We start from the raw sequence: 26803 nt of genomic DNA, 5'->3' as shown, positions 1-26803 counted from the left end.
ACTATGCCAAAGCCTTTGACTGTGTGGATCACAATAAACTGTGGAAAATTCTGAAAGAGATGGGAATACCAGACCACCTGACCTGCCTCTTGAGAAACCTGTATGCAGGTCAGGAAGCAACAATTAGAACTGGACATGGAACAGACTGGTTCCAAATAGGAAAAGGAGTATGTCAAGGCTGTGTATGGTCACCCTGCTTATTTAACTTATATGCAGAGTACATCATGAGAAACGCTGGGCTGGAGGAAGCACAAGCTGGAATCAAGATTGCCAGGAGAAATATTATTAACCTCAGATATGCAGATAACACCACCCTTATGGCAGAAAGTGAAGAGAAACTAAAGAGCCTCTTGATGAAAGTGAAAGAGGAGAGTTGAAAAGTTGGCTTAAAGCTCAATATTCAGAAAACGAAGATCATGGCATCTGGTCCCATCACTTCATGGGAAATAGATGGGGAAACAGTGCAAACAGTGTCAGACTTCATTTTTTTGGGCTCCAAAATCACGGCAGATGGTGACTGAAGCCATGAAATTAAAAGACATTTACTCCTTGGAAGGAAAGTTATGACAAACCTAGATAATAGCATATTCAAAAGCAGAGACATTACTTTGCCAACAAAGGTCTGTCTAGTTATGGCTGTGGTTTTTCCTGTGGTCATGTATGGATGTGAGAGTTGGACTGTGAAGAAAGGTGAGTGCTGAAGAATTGATGCTTTTAAACTGTGGAGTAGGAGAAGACTCTTGAGAGTCCCTTGGACTGCAAGGAGATCCAACCAGTCCATCCTAAAGGAGATCAGTCATGGGTGTTCATTGGAAGGAATGATGCTGAAGCTGAAACTCCAATACTTTGGCCACCTCATGCAAAGAGTTGACTCATTGGAAAAGACTCTGATGCTGGGAGGGATTGGGGGCAGGAGGAAGAGGGACAACAGAGGATGAGATGGCTGGATGGCATCACTGACTTGATGGATGTGAGTCTGAGTGAACTCCAGGAGTTGGTGATGGACAGGGAGGCCTGGCATGCTGCAATTCATGGGGTTGCAAAGAGTCGGACACAACTGAGTAACTGAACTGAACTGAGCACCACCTAGGAAGCCCAAGTTTGGAGTATAAATCTGGGGAAAATATTTTATTTACCTTTTGGTGTAGGGTAGAAAGCTACCTTATTACAAATTTTTTACTTTTCAAAATAATCTGTACTAAATGAGGATTTTGTGATCTGTGTTTTACTTTCATTACTTTTTATATTTAAAAAATTAAAAATAAAAATTATATTCTTATTAACTTAAAGTTTGATTTGATCTTTGCTTATATAGTAAAATTGTACTTAACTAAATTGTTTACAATGCCACCAACTTCCACAATTTGACATATTATTTTATCGTGATCATGATATTTAGATACATACAGTGCTGTTTAAACGAGTTTTGCTCTTAAGTTATTTGGCTTTGCCGTTTACTCCCTTGTAGTTTTAATCTAAGAAAATTTAGATATGAATTTAAAATGATCACATTTAAAGCTTTATCTTAGTGCAGTTTGAGTATGCATGAGAGATTACAATTGGCATCGTTTGTCTCAGTAGATATTTAAGGCTTTAGAAGTCATTATTTCTGGCCTGCTAAGTGAGTTTATGAGATCTACTTCTCTAGAAATTACAGTGGACAAAGGACCATTTTGTATTGTTTCCTGGCTACTCATCTGATTACACTGTGCATGCTAATACACTCTCTTCTTTTTGTTATCGATTGTCTTAACAGTAGGTCAAGTAATAAAAAAGATTAAATAAGCAGATATGTATATTTAAAATATAAATAAAGAAAAAAAATCAGTCTAAAAAATAATCTCAGTAACCAACTGAAAGTAGGAGAGTGAATGTGAAGTTGTTTTTTCCTAACTGGGTGTGTTTTTAAGGTAGTATGTCATGGACAAAAGCAAAGCTTCCTGGTGCTGATTGGAGGGGCTGGCGTATCCCTAAGGCAACATATCAAATTTGGTTGGAGGTCTTAGAAGAGTACCAAGTTGGAAATTTTGGTTAGACTCTCAGAGAGGCAAGTTTTAAAAGCACAAGGTCATTTAAAAATGAGATTTAGAAATTAAATCACTTTAAATAGAAGGACTTTGGTATCCCGAGAAGGTATATTATTTGAGGTAACGGATGAAAATATGAAGTGAATATAAATCCAGAGGAGGTGTGAATTCTATAAAAGAGCAAGTCCCTAGAGGGAAAGCTTAGTGTCACATTGTGGTTTGGGTCCGTGACTTAGGAAGCAAGCTTTACTTTTCTCTGAAAGTCAGAGGTTAAAACCAGGGATAAAACATTACAAACTGCTTTCAGGTACAATTCATATTTGATCTTCATGTTAATCATGACTAAGGCAGAACAAACACTATTATCCCCGTGTTGGATTAGGAAATGCAGACATTTTTCATCTTTCCTGCCAGCCCTCTGCATAGCGGAAAAGAATCTTAAGGACCAAGAAGTCGGGGGTCAAGGGGCAGGGAATCTAAATTAAAGGTGATGACGGAGACCAGCTCTAACTGAGAAGGTAGGAGAAAGGGCTTGCCCTGCTGCTCCTTCTCACAGCAGGCTCTGCACAGGGCTTCCCCTGCTGCTCCTTCTCACCGCAGGCTCTGCACAGGGCTTCCCCTGCTGCTCCTTCTCACTGCAGGCTCTGCACAGGGCTTCCCCTGCTGCTCCTTCTCACCGCAGGCTCTGCACAGGGCTGTACCATCCCCAGAGCTGCATCCGTGCTTGTGGCCTCACCACCCATGCTCCGTGTTTTGTCTTCTCTTCTTGGCACTTAACATAGTACTATTCAGATGGCTCACAAATTTTTATGAATATGCACTATTTTTACCAAGTCCAAGCTCCTACTGCTTGCCACACAACAGGCCAATAAATCGAGAGAGGAGTTATTGGGCCAAGAAATAGTGACTTTATTCAGACAGTCAGCAGACTGAGGAGACAGTGGACTAATGTCCCAAAGAACTATCTTCCCTGGCTGTGGATGCTAGTTGTTGCTTTTGTTTTGTTTTGTTTTTAATAGAACAGAGAGGTGGGAGGTGAGGAGGCAAAGCAAAAACAAGGTGGTAAGTGGTGGAAATGTTTGCTGATTCCTGCGAACTCCAGAGGGGAAGTGTTAATTTCTTCTTTTCTGCAGCCATTCACAGGTGGGCCTGGTCAGAATGTTTGCTGTGAGCTAAACAAAGATATTTAGGTTAATGCTCATTGCATAGGAGGCAGGGTTCCTGGAGGTAGCCCATTATGTATGCTTTAAGCTGTAGACAACCTGCCTTTAGTGATTAACTTATAGTGAAAACAACAGAACACAAAGGTTAAAATAAAAGAAACAGACCCAACATGGAGTCAGATTTGTTCTTCCTTATTACGCAGTCTGCAAAGGGGACCTGAGGAGTAAGAAGTGTATGAAATAGAAAATATGGGTCCTGAGCTCCAATAGCTCATAAGGAAATCTAAAGGAGACCCTCATCTAGGAGGGAGTTTCCGTGTGGAATGTTATGTGCTGGGAATAGGAGGAGGGCAGTTAGACAAACCAGCACTTGGGAAGTTTCATGACTGTAGACATGTAACACGTGTGGGTGTTCACTGTGGGTGCAGAGCGCTGATCTGTTTTCTTGATGGAAGGGCTAGGAGCCTGGATGAGAAACGAGGGCTGACCTCTCAGGCTGACATCACTAACGAGAACCTCCAGCTGCACAGATGAGGCTTTGAAGGTGTCACAGGACACGAGACAAGTTGGTGTGACAGCATCAAAGGTGCAGTCCTCAGAAGACAGGATGTGCGTGCACTCAGGAGTTCATGTGTGCCGTGTGACTGCACATGCTTGTGGAACAGACCTACATGCTCCTTTGCATCTGGTACAAGGTGCAGAGCTGGCTTGTGGGCACCAATGAGAATGGATCTGAGGGCTGAGGGTCCTTAAGTGGACAAGTGAGTGGACAGCAGGTTCAAGCACATTGTGAGGATGGAGGGGGAGATTTCCTCGAGTTGTTCGCTGATATGATTATGTGTAAAGATGTACAAAATCACTGCAGATGGTGACTGCAGCCATGAAATTAAAAGACGCTTACTCCTTGGAAGGAAAGTTATGACCAACCTAGATAGCATATTGAAAAGCAGAGATACTACGTTGCCAACAAAGGTCTGTCTAGTCATGGCTGTGGTTTTTCCTGTGGTCATGTATGGATGTGAGAGCTGGACTGTGAAGAAAGCTGAGTGCTGAAGAATTGATGCTTTTGAACTGTGGTGTTGGAGAAGACTCTTGAGAGTCCCTTGGACTGCAAGGAGATCCAACCAGTCCATTCTGAAGGAGATCAGTCCTGGGTGTTCATTGGAAGGGCTGATGCTGAAGTTGAAACTCCACTACTTTGGCCACCTCATGCGAAGAGTTGACTCATTGGAAAAGACTCTGATGCTGGGAGAGATTGGGGGCAGGAGGAGAAGGGGACGACAGAGGATGAGATGGCTGGATGGCATCACTGACTCGATGGACATGAGTCTGAGTGAACTCTGGGAGTTGGTGATGGACAGGGAGGCCTGGCGTGCTGCGATTCATGGGGTCACAAAGAGTCGGACACGACTGAGCGACTGAACTGAACTATGTACAAACACACTAACGGTTACAAAGGGGAAGTGAGGGGTAAATTAGGAGTTTGGGATTAACATATACACACTGTTATATATAAAATAGATAAATAATGAGGTCCTACTGATTAGAACAGGGAACCATATTCAATATCTTGTAATAACCTATAATGGAAAAGAATCTGAAAAAGAATAGATACATAGATATATATAACTGAATACCCCGGGTCTGGAAGATCCCCTGGAGGAGGAAATGGCAACCCAGTCCAGTATTCTTGCCTGGAAAATCCCGTGTGCAGAGGAGCCAGCCAGGCTACAGTCCATGGGGTCGCAAAGAGAGACTGAGAGACTGAGCACGCCTGTGCATAACCGAATCATGTTGCTGTGCACTGAAACTAGCAGGACACTGTAAATCAACTGTACTTCAATAAAATAAAATGAATTTAAAAATAATAAATAGATGCACATTATGGAAAAAATAAAAAAAAAAACTGTGAAGGAAGGAGCAAGACAAATAAGACAGCGAATGTCCTGCCTTTGATGAGTTTCCCTGAAATGCGCCCTGGGGAGGGGGTTTGGCCAGTGTGTGGCAACTTGGGCCCCAGCAAACAGGAAGGATGTCTGTATTTTTTGACCTTGGAGAGAAGGGTGTGAGAAACCATAGGGTCACTGACTGAAATGGGGGGATTCTAGGAATGAGCTCATGATAGATGTGATGGTCCATCTCGGTCTCTCTTGGAGAATTAAATGGTGGGGTCCCCTGCCCTTGCCTGCCCAGGATGCACACACCTGAAAGGAGAAGGAAACGTCAGCAGGGAGCCCCGTGGGAGGTGGCCATTTGAAGATGAAAAAAGATGGCTGGAGTCTGAAGGGAACACAGAGCAGCCCAGATAAAGCTGAGCGCGCGGGAATTGAAGGAAGGAGGCAGAAACCACAAGAATAAGAGGAGATTCAAAATCTTTATGATAGAAGAGAGGAGAGCAGGGGCTGAGCGCTTTGCTTGTCTGGAAGTGGGAAGGTTGCAGCCACAGGGAAAGTGTTTTTTCTGAAGAATTAACTGAGGGCATTTGCTTTGGAACATTGCCTCTTAAGACGTCCTGTTTTCTGATAAATGGTGTTTTGTTGTTTGTGTCAACCTTCTGCTGTAGACATCGTCCCTTTATTTAAATTTCCACTAAAATAAAATGCTTTTCGTATATGAGCACATTCAAGGAAGGTAATTCTCAGGTAGGGTAAAAACCCCTCTACCTTTTCCCAGGCCCTGTTAGAAAGAGATTTTAGAAAACACTGATAGATGTGTCTTCCAAGTCTAGAGTTCTGGTTGATGGGCATGCTGGCTAACTCAGCTCTGGAAAATCTCTTCAGGTCAAATTAAGGGTAGGGGACAGAGTATTCCTGCTGAGGAGACAGCTGTATATAACTTTCATTTAAATGCCACCAATGAAAAAATTTCCCTGGTATAATTTAAAGCATTTGGTTAAGGGAAGAGTTACTTTATAATTAAATAACGCTGCTTCCTTCCTATCTACCCCATGGGTATGAGAGTTAAGAACTAAAACAATTTAATAGGATAATATTTCAAGCGCATACAGAGCACTTGCAGTCCAGGGGGAACAGTGGCCACAGAGGCAGCACCAAAAGCTGGGCTTGTGGAAGCAGGCGAATGCTCAGGTATGGACACAAAATGGGAACTCAGTGCTCAGGCTTATTGTTTAGGAAATCTGTTTGCTGGAGTGATGGTGGGTTGCATATTTACAAAACAGAAATAGACTCAGAGACATGGAAAGCAAACTTATGGTTCCTAAAAGGAAAAGGTGGGAGGGATTAATTAGGGGTTTGGGATTAATATATACACACTGCTGTATATAAAATAGATAATCAACAAGGATCTGCTATATAGCATGGGAATGCTGCTCAATATCTTGTAATAACCTATCACAGAAAATAATCTACAAAATAATATGTGTATATATATATATATTGTTCAGTCATGGATTCATTATTTTATACATATATATATATATATATGTATAAAATCTGGCTCAGATGGTAAAAAATATGCCTGCAGTGCAGAAGACCCAGATTCAATATTTGGGTTGGAAAGATCCCTTGGAGAAGGAAATGGCAACCCACTCCAGTATTCTTGCCTGGAGAACCCTATAGACAGAGGAACCTTGTGGGCTACAGTCTTTGAGGTTGCAAAGAGTTGGACACAACTGAGAGACTAAAACACACATACACACACACATATATAAAGTGAAGTGAAAGTTGCTCAGTCGTGTCCGACTCTTTGTGACCCCATGGACTGTACAGTCCGTGGAATTCTCCAGGCCAGAATACTGGAGTGGGTAGCCTTTCCCTTCTCCAGGGGATCTTCCCAACCCAGGGATCAAACCCAGGTCTCCTGCATTGCAGGCAGATTCATTACTAGCTGAGCCACAAGAGAAGCCTATATATACACACACACACACATATATATATATATACACACACACATATATATATTTATAAAACACATAAACTGAAATTTATTTTGCTATACACCTGAAACTAACACAACGTTGTGAATCAACTATATTTCAATAAAAATAATTTAAAGTCTTTAAAAAAAAGGAAATCTGTTCGTTAGGATGTCGTGAAGGTGCTTGCTTTCCGGCAGGCCATATTCAGTACCAGACAAACCTCTCCAGGTCTGCATGGGCTACCCACGCTGCCCAGAAACCAGATGGGAGCTCAGGACAGTCTTGTTTCTCACACGTTTGTATCTAATGCTGGAAGAAGTTGCTACAAGGAACACTGACTGTTTATTCCCAAACCCCAGTCTTCTAATAGTTGCACACACACTGCTTCTGCGCGGACACTTTTACTTTCAGGAGTGATTATGATTGTTTGGGTACAGTGTTCCTTGCAGTGTGATAATAGACATTTAATTACAGAACATGTGCTTTCCGTTTTGAGCTCCATTTCTCACTCCTGGGGCTGTCATTCTGTCCCCAGGATGGCTGGGACACACCTCCTGGCTCTTCTCCCGTCTTCACGCCTTCTGCACACTCCCGGATCCCTGCTACCCTGTGCTTTTAGAAACAACAAAGTGTTGAGAATGCCTTCAGCGCCCCTCCAATTTGGTCATAGATCTGTGTGTAGTCATCCTTCCCTGCCTTTCTGTTCTGTATCAGAAGGAGCATAACCTCTTCCAGAGCAGAATCTCAACCAGGACCCTGACCTGCCCAGATGTGTGAGCATCACCCGATTCCCCCATCATTGTGTTTTGTTCACCCTCTTCATTTTTGTATGGACTCTCTATTTGTCTGTACTTTAAAAAAAAAAATCATTCTTGGGCACTCTCTGTTTGCTAAGTGGAACCTCTGAAGTTAGTGTCTGAATCTTGATATTTCCTGATCTCCATCTATTGATCTGACTGATTCTTAATCTAAGATTCTTTATCTACCTGACCACTGATTTTAAAATAAAATACCTAGAGTTTCTAAATCCTTGGGTTTCACCAGCTTATCTACCAGTGCTTTTATTCACATGCAGTTTCATTTCTCTAATTCTGTGCCCCTTCATTTCCCTATATGCTCCTCAAGTTTCAGCCTCGCTTTTTACAGCTCTTTTTCTGCGAACTCTAAAGATGCTTGAGAATTTCCTATTATAATAAGCAAAACCAAAAAAAAAAAAAGAAAGAAAGAACTTTCTTTTAGTCTTGCTTTCAAGTCCCTCAAAATAATACCACGTCTCCTTATCTCTTGGAACTACTTGGAATCTTACCACCATTTTAGTCACGTACAGTCTGGTTGCCATGGTTACCACTCATGGCTATGCTCTCTGGTATTACCACTGACCTCTAAAGTTACTGATTTTGTTATTTGTTTACAATATTTATGCTACTGGCTGCTTGATTTCACTTGCAGCTTTGATGAGAAACTCCTTATTATGTGTTCCTGGTAATGTGTCCCTCTCCTAGCACTAACAGAAAATATCCTGGTGAAAGATTACATATGTGGGCTGTGGAGCTTTGCATACTCACCTTTCCATTCTGGCCTCTGATTATACATGAATGTGACCCAAGGAGAGCTATTTAATTATTCTAAGGCTCATTCGTTCACGTAGCAGAGAAAAATTGTCCTTGCAAAATTGCTATCAAGATTAGAGGTAATGGATATTAACTCTTAGCAAGTTCTTGATACACATGAAGCACTCAGTAACTAGTCAGTCCAGGCATCGCCAGCAGCAGCAGCATCCCAGCATCCCTGTCAAACCACTATCATCACCACTGGCATTTTCAGCACCTTAGTTATTGGAGCACCAGTTTTCTCTCTTTCACTCGTTATCCCTTGTTTGCTGACAGGTGTCCACTTACAGGAACACAACTGTAACAAAATCAGTACTGAGAACTAATTTCATTGTATCACTTATATTGTTAAAAAACTTTCAGTTGTAACTTATTTCCTCATACTGAATGAATGATTAAGTGTTCCTTCCCTTGTGTGTATTCAGAACTGTTTTGAGCTTTATGACATATATGTTAGTTTGCTTGTGGGATTATGAGTCACTTATTTGTCTGTTTGAACACCCCTCTGCTGCTGCTGCTGTGTCGCTCCAGTTGTGGCCGACTCTGTGCAACCCCATAGACGGCAGCCCACCAGACTCCCCTGTCCCTGGGATTCTCCAGGCAAGAACACTGGAGTGGGTGGCCATCCCCTTCTCCAATGCATCAAAGTGAAAAGTGAAAGTGAAGTCGTTCAGTCGTGTCCAACTCTTCGTGAGTCCATGGACTGCAGCCTACCAGGCTCCTCCGCCCATGGGATTTTCCAGGCAAGAGTACTGGAGTGGGTTGCCATTGCCTTCTCCGGAACACCCCTCTACTAATCCTAAAAGCTGCTTAGGGTAACTACATTGATTCATTCATTTTGAGTTTCAACCAGTTTTTTTATCTCAAATGAGTGATTTCTGAGACTTACAGTTTTATATATACATACCTGCAAACATGCATAATTTCAAAGTTATTTAAATATACTAGGTACCCAGAATATGAAATCCTATGCTGTGAGCTGTTATGGCTTACAAAGCCAGAAAGATTATTCAGTTGAGAGAGGCTTCCCATGATAAAGTGTCAGCCTACCTTGACGTTTTCCTTACCAGCTGAGAAAATAACTACATTACACACAATCTGGGTAATTTAAATATGTGTTTTTTTGATGGCTTGTGCCCTATTATTATTTATAATTATATAGAGTACATATCTATTCAATAAAAGCATTTATTTTCCATATATCTGAGACAAAATGAAAATGTAATCAATATATTCCAAAATATTTAATTTTCTATTTATTTATGAGTAGAAAAGATTTATATTATTACTCTGAACTTTTTTAAGATATTCTATTCAGTTCTTAAAAGATAATTCACCTATCTTTGCCTAAAAAAACATGTGCTCCTCATTAACTAGCGTTCTTGGCAAATCCTTTTTCTCCATTGTCTGTATTAGTTGTAGTCTGGCCTCTTTTTATTTTTAGTGTAGTGTGTGAAACATTTGGCCACTGCTTTCCTTATTCCAGATTACTTTTACATGTCACTTTTGACGTGGCCTAATGTTATATAAATGGTCCTTATGAAGTCTTTAAATCAAATTGATTCTTTTGTGTACAAGATATTTCCAAAATGCATATCCAGTATTTCTTAAACTCAAATACAGTTCAAACATAGATTATTGTATTAACAAAAATTTTCTCCATATGTAAAAACTTTTCTTTCCAGAAAAGTCAAAGAAACTAGGTCAATTGAGAGGTAAAAGACAAGGGTTATAGTTGAAGAAAATGAATGTTAATAGCACAAAGTATTTCATTATATTACCATACATTATAAAATTTAGCCTAAGAAAATCCCATGAATGCTTGTTCATTAACTAAAGTAATGTCTTAATTTTTTAAAAAATTATTCCTTTACTACACTATGTGTACCATTGGTTTCCTTCTAGTCAATGTCTTTTTAAGTTGGAAAATTCAATTTAATTATGTAATTAGCTAGTTAGTTCCATTTTTTTTAATTAAATCTTGATTAAAAGCATAGGGCATAAGCAGAAGCAAGCAATTCAGTATACCTGAATATCATAATTTTTGTTTTTCTCAGTGTTTCATAATGAAGTCATTCATTAGTTGTAAATGATCCTGGCTCCATATGCCATCAAAGTTGAAGGGAAAAAATTAGGTATTTTAGTTATTTCTGAGAATGACTCTCTTTCTGACTCTCTCTCTCACTCACTCACACACACACACACACGCACTTCAAGGACATTTTTCCCCTTGGGATGGTTGTCATATGCTTCAGTAATGGAGATTAAATTCCTAGTAGTTAGTTGGATAGATCTTTTCCTAACAGAGAAACTAAAATTCATTAAAAACTAATTAGGAATGTATAGGAGGTTAATTTTACATGTTCAGCCTTATTAGAATGAGATAAGTAATTCATAAAATATCAAAGGATTGCTTTCAAGAGAACTAAATAAAATGACACTACCAAGTATTGTTTCCTAAAAAAAAAACAAAACAATAGAAACTATAAAAGCAAGTCAAGGCAAACCTTCAGTCCAACTCATCTTACTTTTTGTCAGAAGGAAAACCACAAACATAACATACCCACAGCTCTATTAAATAGTGGCTTCTGGCAAAGAGTCTGTGAAGTAGCAGCTGCAGTGCAGGTGGGCTTGACTCTTTTATTGATTGCATTCCAGCGAGAGAAGACGGTGCCATTTGCTGTGATATTCCCCTCGTAAGACCTAACTGGGTATGAAATCTAACAGGATTTGGTGTCCGATTGGAGCCCGTGCGCTGACGCCGTAAGAGCAGCATATTCAGTTCCCTGAATACATTTGCCAGTTGCAGTTAGATGTATAATATAGAGGGGAAGCAAGGGAAACTATTCAAATGCTCTCATTTTTCTTTTTGCCAAACATAATTTTTAAAGTATATCAGCTTTTTTTTTTCACCTTGACTTCTAGCTAAGTAGCTTGGGCTATTTCCATGTTGGGAAAAAAGAAGTCAGTTCACCAGGTTTCCTTTCCAGCAACCTCCCCCAGCGTTCTGGCTCCTGCCCGGTGGTCCTGAGGTTACTGCTCAGGGCAGCAAGTTCTGGGGAGGTTCCTGCAGCCAGCTCAGCTCCATGCCCTTCAGGGCAGGGCTCCCCTCCTCCCAGTTGGATTTGTGACTTTACACAGACACCGTAAACTTCCCTATTCGGTTCCATCTTTTGACTCAACCAGGACTTAGTTGGCACCTCCTGGGGGCAGGCTCTGTCTGCCCACAGTCTCTGGTGCTGGCTTCCTTGGGCCTGAATTGGACTCTGCATCCACTGATGTATCTTCTCCACATCTCCTGTGGTCTGGGCAGTCCTTCAGTATCCCTGGCAGCCCCTCTGAGTACCTGCAGGGGCGTTGCTTGGTTTTCTTTTCTTTTTTTTTTAATTTTAGTTTTTATTTTATATTGAAGTGTGGACAGAAGAGTACCTGGCAGGCTAGAGTCCAGGGGGTCGTCAAAGAGTTGGACACAACTTAGCGACTAAGTAACAACTGAGAAAGTGAAAGTCACTTAGTTGTGTCTGACTCTTAGTGACCCCCATGGACTGTAGCCCGCCAGGCTCCTCTGTCCATGGGATTCTCCAGGCCAGAATACTGGAGTGGGTAGCAAGTTCCCTTCTCCAGGGGATCTTCCCAACCCAGGATTTACCCCAGGTCTCCCACACTATCAGTGGTTTCCTTACCAGCTGAGCCACCAGGGAAGCCCAAGAATACTGGAGTGGGCAGCCTATCCCTTCTCCAGCGGATCTTCCCGACCCAGGAATCGAACCCGGGTCTCCTGCATTGCAGGCGGTTTCTTTACCAACTGAACTACCAGAGAAGCACAACAACAACAATAGCATAATGGGTTTACAATGTTGCCATTAGCTTCAGGGTACAGCAGAGTGATTCAGTTATGCATATAAATATATCCATTCTTTTTCAGATTCTTTTCCCATATAGATTATTAGAGAATATTGAGTAGGTTTTTTTCAAGGCGTCCACAGCGTTACTATGCTTCTGTGATCACATTGTGTATGGCTCAGCCATACATTTTCTGTTTTATTTTTTATATTAATTAATTAATTTTAATTGGAGGCTAATTACACTATTATACTGGTTTTTACCATACAGGGCACTCAAAGCTGGTGCACTGGGACAACCCTGAGGGATGGGATGGGGCGGGAGGTGGGAGAGTTCAGGATGGGGGACACATGTACACCCATGGCTGATTCATGTCAATGTATGGTCTGTTTTATTGTATAGACTGCAGTTGGTGTTAAGTAGCCTGTTTATTTTCTCCTTAATCTTCTTTTAGGTTCTGTTTTCTGGTGGGTGATCCAACTTGTCTTTCCTCAGATTAAGTCTTAAGTTTTTTAAATATGAAACTGCTAATCTATTTTACTGTCAGATTTTTCTCCTTATCATCATACTTGCCTGTCTTCCAAAATAGTAATGGAAAGATGGGAAATGTTTTTATGAGACCAGCTAGATAATATGTACGGAGAAGGCAATGGCACCCCACTCCAGTACTTTTGCCTAGAAAATCCCATGGATGGAGGAGCCTGGTGGGCTGCAGTCCATGGGGTCGCTAAGAGTTGGGGACGACTGAGTAACTTCACTTCCACTTTTCACTTTCATGCATTGGAGAAGGATATGGCAACCCACTACAGTGTTCTTGCCTGGAGAATCCCAAGGACAGGAGAACCTGATGGGCTGCCATCTATGGGGTCGCTAAGAGTCGGACATGACTGAGCCACTTCCTTTTCACTTTTCACTTTCATGACCTGGAGAAGGAAATGTCAACCCACTCTAGTGTTCTTGCCTGGAGAATCCCAGGGATGAGGAAGCCTGGTGGGCTGCCATCTATGGGGTCGCACAGAGTCGGACACGACTGAAGCGACTTAGCAGCAGCAGCAGCAGATAATATGTAAGTCAAGTTTGTGGTTACCTGAGAAGTACTGTATATGAACATTTTATTGCCTAATACCTTTGTATAAAAATGACCTATTTATTTCTTTGTTTTTCTGAAGTAGAGGTGATTTGCAGTTTTGTATAATTTCTACTATGCAGCAGAGTATTTGATTCAGGTATACGTACATATACACTCCTTTTCACGTTCTTTTTCATTATGGTTTTTCACAGGATGTTGCAGATAGTTCCCTGTGCTATAGAGTAAGGCCTTGTTGTTTATCCATTCTGTATATACTAGTGTGCATCCACTAATCACAGACTCCCAATCCAGCTCACCCACTCCTCTCCCCGTGGCAACCACACATCTGTTTTCTGTGCCTGTGAGCCTGTTTCCGTTTCAAAGATGAGTTCATTTGTGTCATATTTTAGATTCCACATGTGAGTGATGTGCAATATATCAAGTGGTATTTAAAGAAGGACAGATTTTTATTCTCATCATTCATCCAGTGATTTAAGCCATAGCACCACATTTAAAATCCACTTTAAGCTAAACTATGCAAATCTATTTAAATATCATAGAGAGATTTACCACGTCCCTTGCTGGTTAAACTGAGTGTTGTACGACTATCACTGCTCTCCAGACTACCCCCTGTTTTTGTGTGTGTGCTTAGTCGCTCTGTTGTGTCTGACTCTTTGTGACTCCATAGGCTGCATCCCACCAGGATTCTCTATCTACGGACTTTTCCAGGCAAGGATTCTGGAGGGGGTTGCCATTTCCTTCTCCAGGGGATCTTCCTGACCCAGGAAATCTGTGTGTCCCGAGTCTCCTGCACTGATGGTTGTATTTTTACCACTGCGCCTCCTGGGAAGCCGAACCCTACGTATTATTGCAGCATTTTTATCTTTGCCCTCTTTCCCATTCTCCTCTCCTTTTTCTTTTTAATAACCTTCTCTCTACTTTTTTGCCATTCTTCCTTTCCTCTGTTTTTTTTTAGATTTATTTTTTAAGAACTTGTAAAAGTAACCTTGAAGTTTATATGGAAGAACAAACAAGTGAGAAATACATCTATGTTTTGTTTTAAAAAAAAAGTAATAATAAGCAACTTGATCTCAGTGCTAAAACCTACTATGGCACAATAATTAAATTGGTATTATACAGATGAAGCCTAAGCTTCCGTCAAAATAAATCCACCACATCATAAGCCCAAGTATGAGTACACATATAACAATAGACGTGGCCCCAAAATTGATGAATCAATGAATTGTTTAATAAGTAGGACTGGTAAATAACTATTTGAAAAGTAAACAGAAGTAAAAAAAAAGGTAAGAATGTATTTTAACCTTTCACCTAAACAAGAAAGCAATTAAATAAATTATAAACATATTTGCATATATTTAAAATGCAATATTATAAATGAAGTTAAATGATATTATCATATGATCACTGATACTTGGAATCCAAATAAAATGATCAAATAATTTGACTTACAGATATAAATAATAAAATAAGAATTATATTAACAATAATGATAGCACCTGTCCTTTTCTGAAACCTTATCAGAGTGTCAGAAACTGTAATAAGTGGTTTACTTGTAATATCACATTTAATCCTCTGTGACTCTCACATTACAGTCTCTGTGTTTTCCAGGAGAGGGACACAGATCTTAGATTTCAGGTAACTCACTAAATTCTGTCATAATTTAAACTTTAGCCTAACTTTTTATGTTTCTATAAAACACTCCTGTATGTAGCTATTTAGGTTGTTTTACTTTATTAATATTATGACACTCAGATGAACTTTTTGATACACACACACAAACACATGTTTAAGAGAGTAATCTGCATTTAACTGTTGTATTTTAATGATTCATAGAAATGAACTACTTATTTTATTCTTTTGTGTCATATTGGTAGACTTTTATATTGCTTTTTTATGTTCCTTATTACAAAGAAACATTTTCATGTACCCACCTGTTAAGGATTTCTTCCTGCTGCAAGAATTACTGGATGTTGGGGATGCACATTTTAAATGTTAATGAGATTTTATTAGCAGTGATAGCAAGTATTTATGTCATATTTTTGGTTTTAATAGAAGTGCACCTGAGGATTGATTACTAAGGATCATTTCATGTTATTTACTTGTTTTGGAAAAAAAAAGTTATTTTTCCTTAGTTGTCTCTCTTCCTTTTTTAAAATAATATTTTTAGATATGAGCAGAAATTGGGCTTTATAAAATTTATGTGTACAATTGTTCTCCCATACAATTCTTATAATCAATATTTAATGTTCTTGCAAAGGCTTGCCTGCAAAATATCTTTCAGTTTTATTGAATAAAGTTCTAGAGCAAGTAAAAGTTAAAACATGTCAGCGTTTTAGAGAAAATCAAGATTCAGTTAGAAAAAAAGAAATACAAAATATGATAACTGAGCTGTAACATTGTAGGATGCCAAACAGATTAAGACCATTATTCAAAATGAAAAATAGTAAAGAAATATATATGACTCCTGACAAACAAGAATCAGAAAGGAAGATGATTTTACTAAGAGCAGGCAAAGCAGCAGCACTGGAAAAGGTCGAAGTAATCTTGCATGCTTCCTCAAGGAAGATGTAAGAAGCAAGGTGCTAGAGATGGAATCCCCTTAAAAACTTCCTTTAAAATTATGTTCCAAGACTTCCCTGGTTGTCCAGTGGTTAAGACTCTGTGCTTTCAATTCAGAAAGCATGGGTTATATCCCTGGTTGCGGAAGTAAGATGCCATATGCTGCACAGCATGGCCAAAACAATAAATAAAATTCTATTCCATTCTTTGCTTTAATAATGTTTTCCTGTATCAGAAAAGAAAAAGTTCTCTAAATAAATCCTGATGGGATTTTGATTAGAATAGAGTTCATTGATTAATTCATTTTTAAATATGTCAACATATTGCAATGCCTAATTTAACCATGTCTCCCTTTATTTTCTTAAATTTCCTTTCCAAAATGTATCACAGTTTGGTAAACTTTATCCCATTTTATTTTACAAAATTTTACTCCTCAACATTTCTCTACTAAAATTTCTATTTGATGAATGCTGGTTTAATGGAACACTACTAAATTTCACATGCTGACCTGATATCCAGCAACTTTTGAACTTTCTTATTCATTCTAAGAGTTTTTAGATTCTCTGGGCTCATATAATGGTCATCAATTTAGTTCAGTTCAGTTGCTCAGCCGAGTCTGACTCTTTGTGACCCCATGAATCGCAGTACGCCAGGCCTCCCTGTCCATCACCAACTCCCAGAGTTCACTCAAACTCACATCCATCGAGTCAGTGATGCCATCCAGCCATCTCATCCTCTGTCGTCCCCTTGTCTTCCTGCCCCCAATCCCTCCCAGCATCAGAATCTTTTCCAGTGAGTCAACTCTTTGCATGAGGTGGCCAAAGTATTGGAGTTTCAGCTTTAACATCATTCCTTCCAAAGAACACCCAGGGCTGATCTCCTTTAGGATGGACTGGTTGGATCTCCTCGGAGTCCAAGGGACTCTCAAGAGTCTTCTCCAACACTACAGTTCAAAAGCATCAATTCTTAGGCACTCAGCTTTCTTCATAGTCCAACTCTCACATCCTTACATGACCACTGGAAAAACCATAGCCTTGACTAGACGGACCTTTGTAGGCAAAGTAATGTCTCTGCTTTTGAATATGCTATCTAGGTTGGTCATAAATTTTCTTCCAAGGAGTAAGCGTCTTTTAAATTTCATGGTTGTAATCACCATCTGCAGTGATTTTGGAGCCCAAAAAATAAAGTCTGACACTATTTCCACTGTTTCCCATCTATTTGCCATGAAGTGATGGGACCAGATGCCATGATCTTCATTTTCTGAATGTTGAGCTTTAAGCCAACTTTTTAACTCTCCTCTTTCACTTTCATCAAGAGGCTTTTGAGTTCCTCTTCACTTTCTGCCATAAGGGTGGTATCATCTGCATATCTGAGGTTATTGATATTTTTCCCGGCAATCTTGATTCCAGCTAGTGCTTCTTTCAGCCCAGCATTTCTCATGATGTACTCTGCACAGAAGTTAAATAAGCAGGGTGACAATATACAGCCTTGACATACTCCTTTTCCTATTTGGAACCAGTCTGTTGTTCCATGTCCAGTTCTAACTGTTGCTTCCTGACCTGCATACAGGTTTCTCAAGAGGCAGGTCAGGTGATCTGGTATTCCATCTCTTTCAGAATTTTCTACAGTTTATTGTGATCCATACAGTCAAAGGCTTAATATATGTTTTCTGTAGAACATGTCAGTTTTGACTCTGCTCTGTGATTCTCATACCTTTTCTTTATTTTCGCCATAGTTTTGTCTTTCTGAGAGGGAGCTCTAGGACAGTGTTGAACAGCAGAAGTGATACCAGGCACTCATGCATTTATTCTTACTGAATACTAGTAAAGTTATACCAGTCAGAGATGATCTTTACTTTAGATTTGTCTTCTTGAGGAAGAGGGAGAACTATCTTTCATAGACTAAGGAAGTAACTTTCTACTCCTAGTTTTTTTTATGGTGCTTTTAGTCATGAATAGGCATTGCTGCTGCTGCTGCTGCTGCTGCTAAGTCACTTCAGTCATGTCTGACTCTGTGAGACCCCATAGACGGCAGCCCATCAGGCTCTGCTGTCCCTGAGATTCTCCAGGCAAGAACACTGGCGTGGGTTACCATTTCCTTCTCCAGTGCATTAAAGTGAAAAGTGAAAGTGAAGTCACTCAGTCGTGTCCAACTGTTCGCGACCCCATGGACCCCCAACTGTTCGCAGCCTACCAGGCTTCTCCGTCCATGGGATTTTCCAGGCAAGAGTACTGGAGTGGGGTGCCATTGCCTTCTCCAATGAATAGGCATTAAGGTTTATCAATTATATTTTCTTCATCTGTTTACTTTGATCATATCATTTATGTGATGAAATAACATTGGTAGATTTTCTAAATTTGGAGCATTATTGAAAAAAACTTTCTTGTCTATGATATATAAATATTTTAAATATATGACTGCAGTCGAAGGTTGGGTCAATCATGCTGCACAGTTCACGGTGTGTTATCAGTATCAACCCCTGCAAGGTTCTTGACCTTTTTAATTCATCTTTATTTATAAGTTTGACAAGCTTATAATTTTCTTTACATGAGATGCCTTATATCATCCTAAGATCAAGTTATAGTAGTTTCATACATTTTGATAATATTGGATTTTTTCTATATTATGGAACAATGTGTATAAGGATTATCTGTTGAAATTACAGAAAAATAATTTTTGCAAAATGATTCTGGATGAGACACCTATTTTTATTCTTTGGTCAATTTCGGTAATTTGTGTATTTCTAAATATTAAGAAATTTCTAGAAACATATTGTTTCACTCATGTTTTCAAACATAGTGAATATTTTAATGATAACTTACATATTTTAAAATAAAAAGTTTATATAGAGACATATCTATTTTACACTTTTATATTATATGAGCTATTATGTTATTTTTGTTCAATTTTGTTAGATATATTTTGGGTTCTACTTCAAAATACAGGAAATTATTTTTATTGACCATATCAATTGTGTATGTTTTTGTTTTGTTTTCAGGTTCTATTTCATTTAATTACTTTTTCCCTCAGTCGTTTCTCTTCCTTACATGTCTTGTATTCTTTTATATCTTATTCTATTGAATGCTCAGATTATTTATTTTCAGTTTTTTATGTTTTCTATTAAATGAGTTTTTGGCTAAACCTTTTCCTGGGGTTACTGTACTAGCTGCTTCCTGTGTAGTATGAACTTTTCACAGGAGTATACACATATTGAGCACTGTTTTACAGAGTCTGCACCACTTCATACACAATAGCTCTACACATAGAAATGCATGGATTTTTGGTACTGCATTACTTCTAGACCTGGAATTATGGATTGGATAGACAATTTGCCACCTAATGAACAAAAATAACATTATTTTCCTTTGATGCAATTTCTAAGCCTTAGAAAAAGCTATTTTGAACATAATTGTATACTTACTTGATTTATGTTTTCTTGATTGTTTTAATGAACCATTTCCCTTAAAGACTACTGTTAACAAGTCCATGAAAGGATCCCAATCAGTAGTCATTTAAAAAATATTTTTATTATTTCTTGTCCAACTTCTCTTTAGATATTTCACTACTAGCTACAACCACTGATCCTACTTGAACAATCTCCAAAAGAGGTATATCAATAGAAAGTTGTCTATAGAAAAAAGTTATAGTTTATTCATGATGCAAATATGCAGTACTGTGAGTCATAAATACATAAATCAGCCACTGATGGAGAGATCAACTTGATGAAATCTGATTAAGGAACAATAATTCATTCATAATGCACTGGTTTATAATCCATGGTTCCCAACATAAATAGCTTCTCTAGGTTTCTCATGGACACTCTGACTACACATGGTCGTATTTTCCATTGCTGGATGAATTACATTCTCTCTAATAGTCTATATTTTCTGAAACTCTAGGCTTTCTTTAAAATAAGTGCTTTATTAAAGGTTATTTATTTTTAGCTCCTTAATTGTATGTTTCTAGAAGCATAAATTATTTTACATCACTGATGTCAAAATAATCAATATGTTGGCCCATCTTTTAAGTTTTATGAATTAGAATAAATAACATTACAATACTGATTTAGCTACACTTTGGGAAGTTGCAGCTTAAAAGATTTTCAGGGGAAAAGTTGTGCATAATCTTTCCCTTTAAAATAATAGTGTAATAAAACTTTTTGTTGAAAAAATCTGCGGTCCTTTAAATTAAAAATTATTAAACTTAAAAATGTATACTATGCACCTGTATGATAAAAATCATGACTGTTACATTTTGTTTGTTAAGGTTATTTTCTAGGTTTTGACAATAAAGAAAAGGAACTGAAATTGTAAAGTGTTAGTAGATACAGCAGTTCCACTGTGAAGCTTAGGTTACGTTTTGAGGGAGGGGTGTTTCTATACCCTTCTGAGGTCTTTTGGCTAATCTAATAATCAGATTGACATAGATGGATTAAAGGGAGAAAAACGAATTTAATTTGTATAAATGTGGAGGCCCTATAGGTAAGGGAGCTAAGAAGTGAATGCATCAGGTTGTTAATGTACCTTTTTCGACGAAGAATCAAGTAGTTGTGAATATTTGATGAAACTAAGAGGTCTTCCTTGGGGTAGCAGATAAATGAAGAGGTAACACAGTTTGTTCAGACAGCTTTCGGGACCTTGAATCCCCTCTCTCTGTCAATAAGGATGCCCTCCATCCACGGCCAAAGGTAGGGCACCTTCCCATGGGAGCTTTGTTTCCTGCTCTCATGGGGACAAAGGAGGGCCAGAGTGTTCTTTTTGTTCCAGCTGGCTCTCCTTTAATCTTGATTCAAAATAATCAATATGCCACTTTGGCACATTTGGGGGCAGCCTGTCCTGATCTGCAGCACATGTAACCTTGGACAAGAGAATCTGTATTAAAATATCATGCTTGGTGTATTTCAGAATCTCTGCCTCACACTAAAACTCCTTTTTCTAGAGATAAAGCTGAATTTATCCTATAATACAGACAAAGCCTGTTTTATTGTCTTTTAAAATAGTGTGTTTTTTACATGTTGAAGAAACCTTCACAACCCCGCATTTAGCAAGTCTGTCAGCACCGGTTTTCCGATAGCATCATCTCACTTTGCATCTTTGTTGCATATTGGTAATTCTCATATTTCCAACATTTTTATTATTGGTTATGGCGATCTGTGATCAGTGATTCTTGTTGTTACTATGGTAATTGTTTTAGGGCATAACAATCTGTACCCATGTAAGATGGTGAATTTAAATGATAAACATCATGCCTGTTGTGACTGCTCCACTGACTATTTCCTGTCTCTCTCCCTGTCCTTGGGATACAACAATATTGTATTAGGACAATTAATCACCCTACAAGTGTTTAGTTGAAAGCAAGAGTCGCATGTCTGTCACTTTAAATCAAAAGCTAGAAATGATTCAGCTTAGTGAGGAAGACATGTTGTAAGCCAAGACTGGCCAAGAGCTAGGCAGACCTCTTGTGCCAAACAGTTAGCCAAGTTTTGAATGTAAAGAAAAAGTCTTAAAGGAAATTAAAAGTGTAACCCTAATGGACACACAAAGATAAGAAAGCAAATTACCTTATTGCCAATATGGAGAAAGGTTTAGTGGTCTGGTTAGAAGATCAAATCAGCTACAACATTCCCTTAAGCCTAATCCAGAGCAAACTCTTTTTAATTCTATGAAGTCTAAGAGAGCTGAGGAAGGTGCAAAAGTCTGAAGGTAACAGAGGTCAGTTCCTAAGGCTGAAGGAAGGAAGCCATCTCCATAACACAGAAGTGTAAGGTGAAACAGCAAGTCACCCAGGAGATCTAGCTAAGATCATAAATGGAGGTGGTGACCGCAAACAACAGATTTTCCGTTTAGATGAAACAGTCTGATATTGGAAGGTGACACCATCTAAAACTTTCATAGCGGGAGAAGAGAAGACACTGCCTAGCTTCAGAGCTTCAAAAAATAGGCTGACTCTCTTGTCAGGAGCTAATGCAGCTGGTATTTTAAGTTGAAGCCAGTGTTCACTCACCAATTCTGAAAATTCTGGGGCCCTTGAGAACTATGCCAACTCTACTCTGCCTGAACTCTGTTAATGTAACAAGTCTTCATGACAACACATCTGTTTACAACGTGGATTACTGAATATTTTAAGGCCACTGCTGAGACCTACTGCCCAGGAAAAAGATTCCTTTCAAAATGTTGCTGCTCATTGACAATGTACCTGGTCCCCAGGAGCTCCAATGGAGATGGACGAGAGGAATGTTTTCATGCTTGGAAACACAACATCTATTCTATAGCCCATGGATCAAGGAGTCATTTTGACTTTCAGATTATGTTAAATAATGCATGTTTAAGGCTATAGCTACCTTAGACAGTGATTCCTCTAATATATTTGGGTAAAATCAATTGAAAACATTCTGGAAACGATTCACCATTCTAGGTGCCATTAAAAAACATTTGTGATTCACAGGAAGAGGTCCAAATATCAACATTAACAGGGACTTCAGATTGATTTCAATCCTCATGGATGAATCCCCTCATGGATGAGGGGTCCAAAGCTTCGTGGAGGAAGTCACTGAAGGTGTCATGGAAATGCAAAAAAACTAGAGTTAGAAGTGGAGCCTGAGGTGTTGACTAAATTGCTGCAATTTCATGGTAAAACTTTAACATTTGAGCAGTTGCTTCTTATGGATGAGCACAGAAAATGATTCCTAGTGAAGATGCTGTAAAGATTGCTGAAATGACAGCAAAGAATTTAGAATATTGCATCAATTTAGTTGATAAAGCATTGCCAGGGTTTGAGAGGATTGACTTCAAGGAACTTCTCCTGTATGTAAAATGCTATCAAACAGCACTGCTTGCTGCAGAGAAATCATTCCTGAAAGGAAAAGATGCCGCAAACTTCATCACTGTCTCAGTTTAAGGAATTGTTGCAGCCATCCCACCATTCAGCAGCCAGCCACCCTGATTGGTCAGCAGTCATCAACCTCAGGGCAAGACCCTGCACCAGCAACAAGATTGCAACTTGGTGAAGTCTCAGATGATGGTTAGCATTTTTTAGCAATAAAATACTTTAACATTTGTATGCACAAAATACTTTAACATTTGGTATGCACATTGTCTTTTAGACATAATGCACACTTAATAGACTACAGCATAATGTAAGCATAAGTTTTATATGTACTGGGAAACCAAAAATTCACTGTGATTCACATTATTGCAATATCCACCATATTGCAGTAGTGAGGAGCCACTCCCCCAGTATCGCTGCTGCTGCTGCTGCTCAGCTGCTGCTGCTGCTGCTGCTAAGTCTCTTCAGTCCTGTCCGACTCTGTGCGACCCCATAGACGGCAGCCCACTAGGCTCCTCTGTCACTGAGATTCTCCAGGCAAGAATACTGGAGTGGGGTGCCATTTCCTTCTCCAATGCATGAAAGTGAAAAGTGAAAGTGAAGTCTCTCAGTCATGTCCGACTCTTAGGGACCCCATGGACTGCAGCCCACCAGCCTCCTCCGTCCATGGGATTTTCCAGGCAAAGAGTACTGGAGTGGAGTGCCATTGGCTAAGGTGTGCTTTTTCCCTTCCGCATGTTGCTGAAGATCTGGTGTCGCCATGGGCCGCCGCCCCGCCCGATGTTACTGGTATTGTAAGAACAAGTTATACCCAAAGTCCGGCTTCTGCCGAGGTGTCCCTGATGCTGAGATCCGCATCTTCGAATTGGGGCATAAGAAGGCCGAACTGGATGAGTTCCCACTCTGTGGCCCACGGCGTCCGATGCGCATGAGCAGCTCTCCTCTGAAGCCCTGGAGGTTGCCCATATCTGTGCCATCCGTACATGGCGAAAAGCGGTGGTAAAGACGGTTTTCACATCCAACTGTGGCTCCACCTCTTCCAGGTTATCGACATCAACAGGATGTTGCCTTGTGCTAGAGTTGATAGACTCCAGACAGATACGCGCAGTGTCTTTGGAAAGCCCCTGGGCGCAGTGGCCAGGGTCCACATTGGCCAAATGATAATGCCCGCCTGCACCAGGCTGCAGAACAAAGATCATGTGATCCAAGCCCTCTGCGGGGCCGAGTTCAAGTTCCCGGGGCGCCAGAAGATCCACATCTTCTGAGGATTTACTCAGTTTAATACAGATTAGTTTGAAAACATGGTGACAGAAAAGCTGCTCCTCCTGGTTGGCTGTGGGGCCAGATACATCCCTAATCATGGTCCCCTGGACAGATGCCGGCCCTGCATGCAGGAGAGCATCAGCACTGTCCCCTCCGTAATCATGCTCACCAATAAATGCTGTTTCCTGTCCAAATTTTTTTGGACAGGAAATAGCATTTCAAACATTGTTATCAGAACTTCATTTCCTAAACACTGCAAGAAAAAAATACTGTTATGTGTTATTTGTTTTCATAAAATTTAGAACTTAATTTTGAATATTTAATGCTTTCAAGAACAATAAACTGAGATTATACTAGATCAAAAATCATATCAATATATTTCAAATGTATTGTGAACCTCCATGTTAGAGTACTTAATGTAGATTGAAATGTCTTTTATAAGTTTAATTATGCCATATATCAAGTGAATTTATTTTGCAGCCACCCCACCCTTCAGCAGCCAACCACCCTGATTGGTCAGCAGTCATCAACCTCAGGGCAAGATCCTGCTCCAGCAATAAGATTGCAACTTGGTGAAGGCTCAGATGATGGTTAGCATTTTTTAGCAATAAAATACTTTAACATTCGTATGCACATCGTCTTTCAGACATAATGCACACTTAATAGACTACAGCATAATGTAGGGTTAGGGTTAGGGTTATATATATGTATATATATAAGGTGTGCTATATAGAAGAATGAGTAAAAATTTACCAAATAGACAAGAAAAGACAGATATTGCAAAAAGGCTGTCTTTATTATGATATTTGCTTTATTGTGGTGGTCAAGAACTGAGCCTGCACTAAATCTCTAAGGTATGCCTGTATTTCAGTTTATTTCTTAGCGACTGTGTGTAAATCTCCTTTAGGTTAGAGAAGATGAAGAAGAAAGATGTGTATTCATTGTCAAAACTTAAAAAGCATTTATTCAAATAAAATATCTACAAGCACAAATGTCAATTTTTTGTTCCTATTCTGAATGCAACCCTTTGTTTATAAAACAAATTCACTTGATATGTGGCATAATTAAACTTATAAAAGACATTTCAGTCTACATTAAGTACTCTAACATGGAGGTTCATAATATATTTGAAATATATTGATATGAATTTTGATCTAGTATAATCTCAGTTTATTGTTCTTGAAAGTATTAAATATTCAAAATTAAGTTCTAAATTTTATGAAAACAAATAACATAACAGTATTTTTTTCTTGCTGTGTTTAGGAAATGAAGTTCTGATAACAATGTTTGAAATAGATTTTATTAAAGAAATATAAAAGTATAGCTATCCATCAGGTAAGAAGTAATTTCTGAACTCTATGTATTCTAAGTCTGGTTGCGGGAAGCCGAGAATTCACCCTTGAGAAAATGCCTAAAATTTTTAATGACTTCCTATTGAAATTAACTGAAGCTCATTCATTAAAAATATGGCATGGCATTTCTTTGTGCATTCAGTATTTTGAATTACTCTGGCTGTCTTCATTGTGAACAGACAACTACTGTCTTTATCATCCTAATAGAATGAGAAAAAGAAATCTGCATATTTTGTTTTCTGCTGTTTTATACACAAACCTCAGTAATTGGATTCTGAGACTTCATTCTCATTTTTATCCCAGGGCTCTTATTGATTCTTTGGCCAGTAAGATAGGCACTCTGGAAGGAATACATTAAGGGAACAGCAACACTCACTGTCTGATAAGTGGTTGCCAGAATCACTGATATTGTATCACTTTGGTGATGCATGTCTCTGTCTCAGGTTCTAAGGTTGGGAGTGTGTAGACCCTCCTCTAATCACTCTATGCATTATCTTTTGCCTTTCTGCCTCTCATTAGCATCTGCAACCTAGAATGTGTGCCAGAAAAAAAAAAAAAAGGACTAAAATTTTGATAGAACAGTTGGCAAACTTTATATATATTTTTTTACTTGATTCATAACTGCTAATACCACACCCATAAGCAATCTAGATGGAATAAGTAATTGTTTTCTCAGTGAGAGAACCTGTTACTCAGATGGGCTGTTGGTAATTGACAAGGAAGATGTCATGTTTTGCTCTTCTGTTACTCAGACTTGCCCTCTTGTTTTTCAAAAAGAATTTTGTTTTGGTCATTATTCACCTTAGTTTCTCAGAATTAACATGTATTTGAAGATTATTCTAATGAAAATTCAGAAGACATTGGTTTATTTCTATGACATTGAACACATCAAATTTATGTAAATAGCTCAGAATTTTTTTAAAAATGCAAAGAAATTTCTCCTCTATAAAATAAAAAAATAAATTCAAGTTTGAAAAATGCCATAATAACCTTGTGTAGACTATAATTCAAATAGTTTAAATTAGGGTTGAAAATGTTGAAGGAAACATGTAAATATGAAAGTATTAATTTTACCGTAAGAGTAAGTTAGGCAATGAAGTTGATAGGCTGAATTCTAAGAATCGAGTGACATAGACTGCCAAGCAGCTTTTTAAAAAAGGCCCTCAAAGGGAGCAGCTATTAATTCATTTCTGG

General features: G+C 39.0%; 1 protein-coding gene and 1 pseudogene across 1 annotated transcript in view; both read left to right on the top strand.

Moving 5' to 3' along the window:
- Nucleotides 1-26803, top strand: part of BAI3 (brain-specific angiogenesis inhibitor 3) — an 880973-nt gene that overhangs the window by 139677 nt on the left and 714493 nt on the right. The gene's annotated exons all lie outside the window — the stretch shown is intronic.
- Nucleotides 23755-24833, top strand: LOC104994839 (annotated as a pseudogene).

The sequence above is a fragment of the Bison bison genome, unplaced genomic scaffold (assembly GCF_000754665.1).
Source record: "Bison bison bison isolate TAMUID 2011002044 unplaced genomic scaffold, Bison_UMD1.0 scf7180017864268, whole genome shotgun sequence".
NCBI lineage: Eukaryota > Metazoa > Chordata > Mammalia > Artiodactyla > Bovidae > Bison > Bison bison.
The sequence above is the reverse complement of the archived record's forward strand: the minus strand, read 5'-3'. Positions and strand labels throughout refer to the sequence as shown.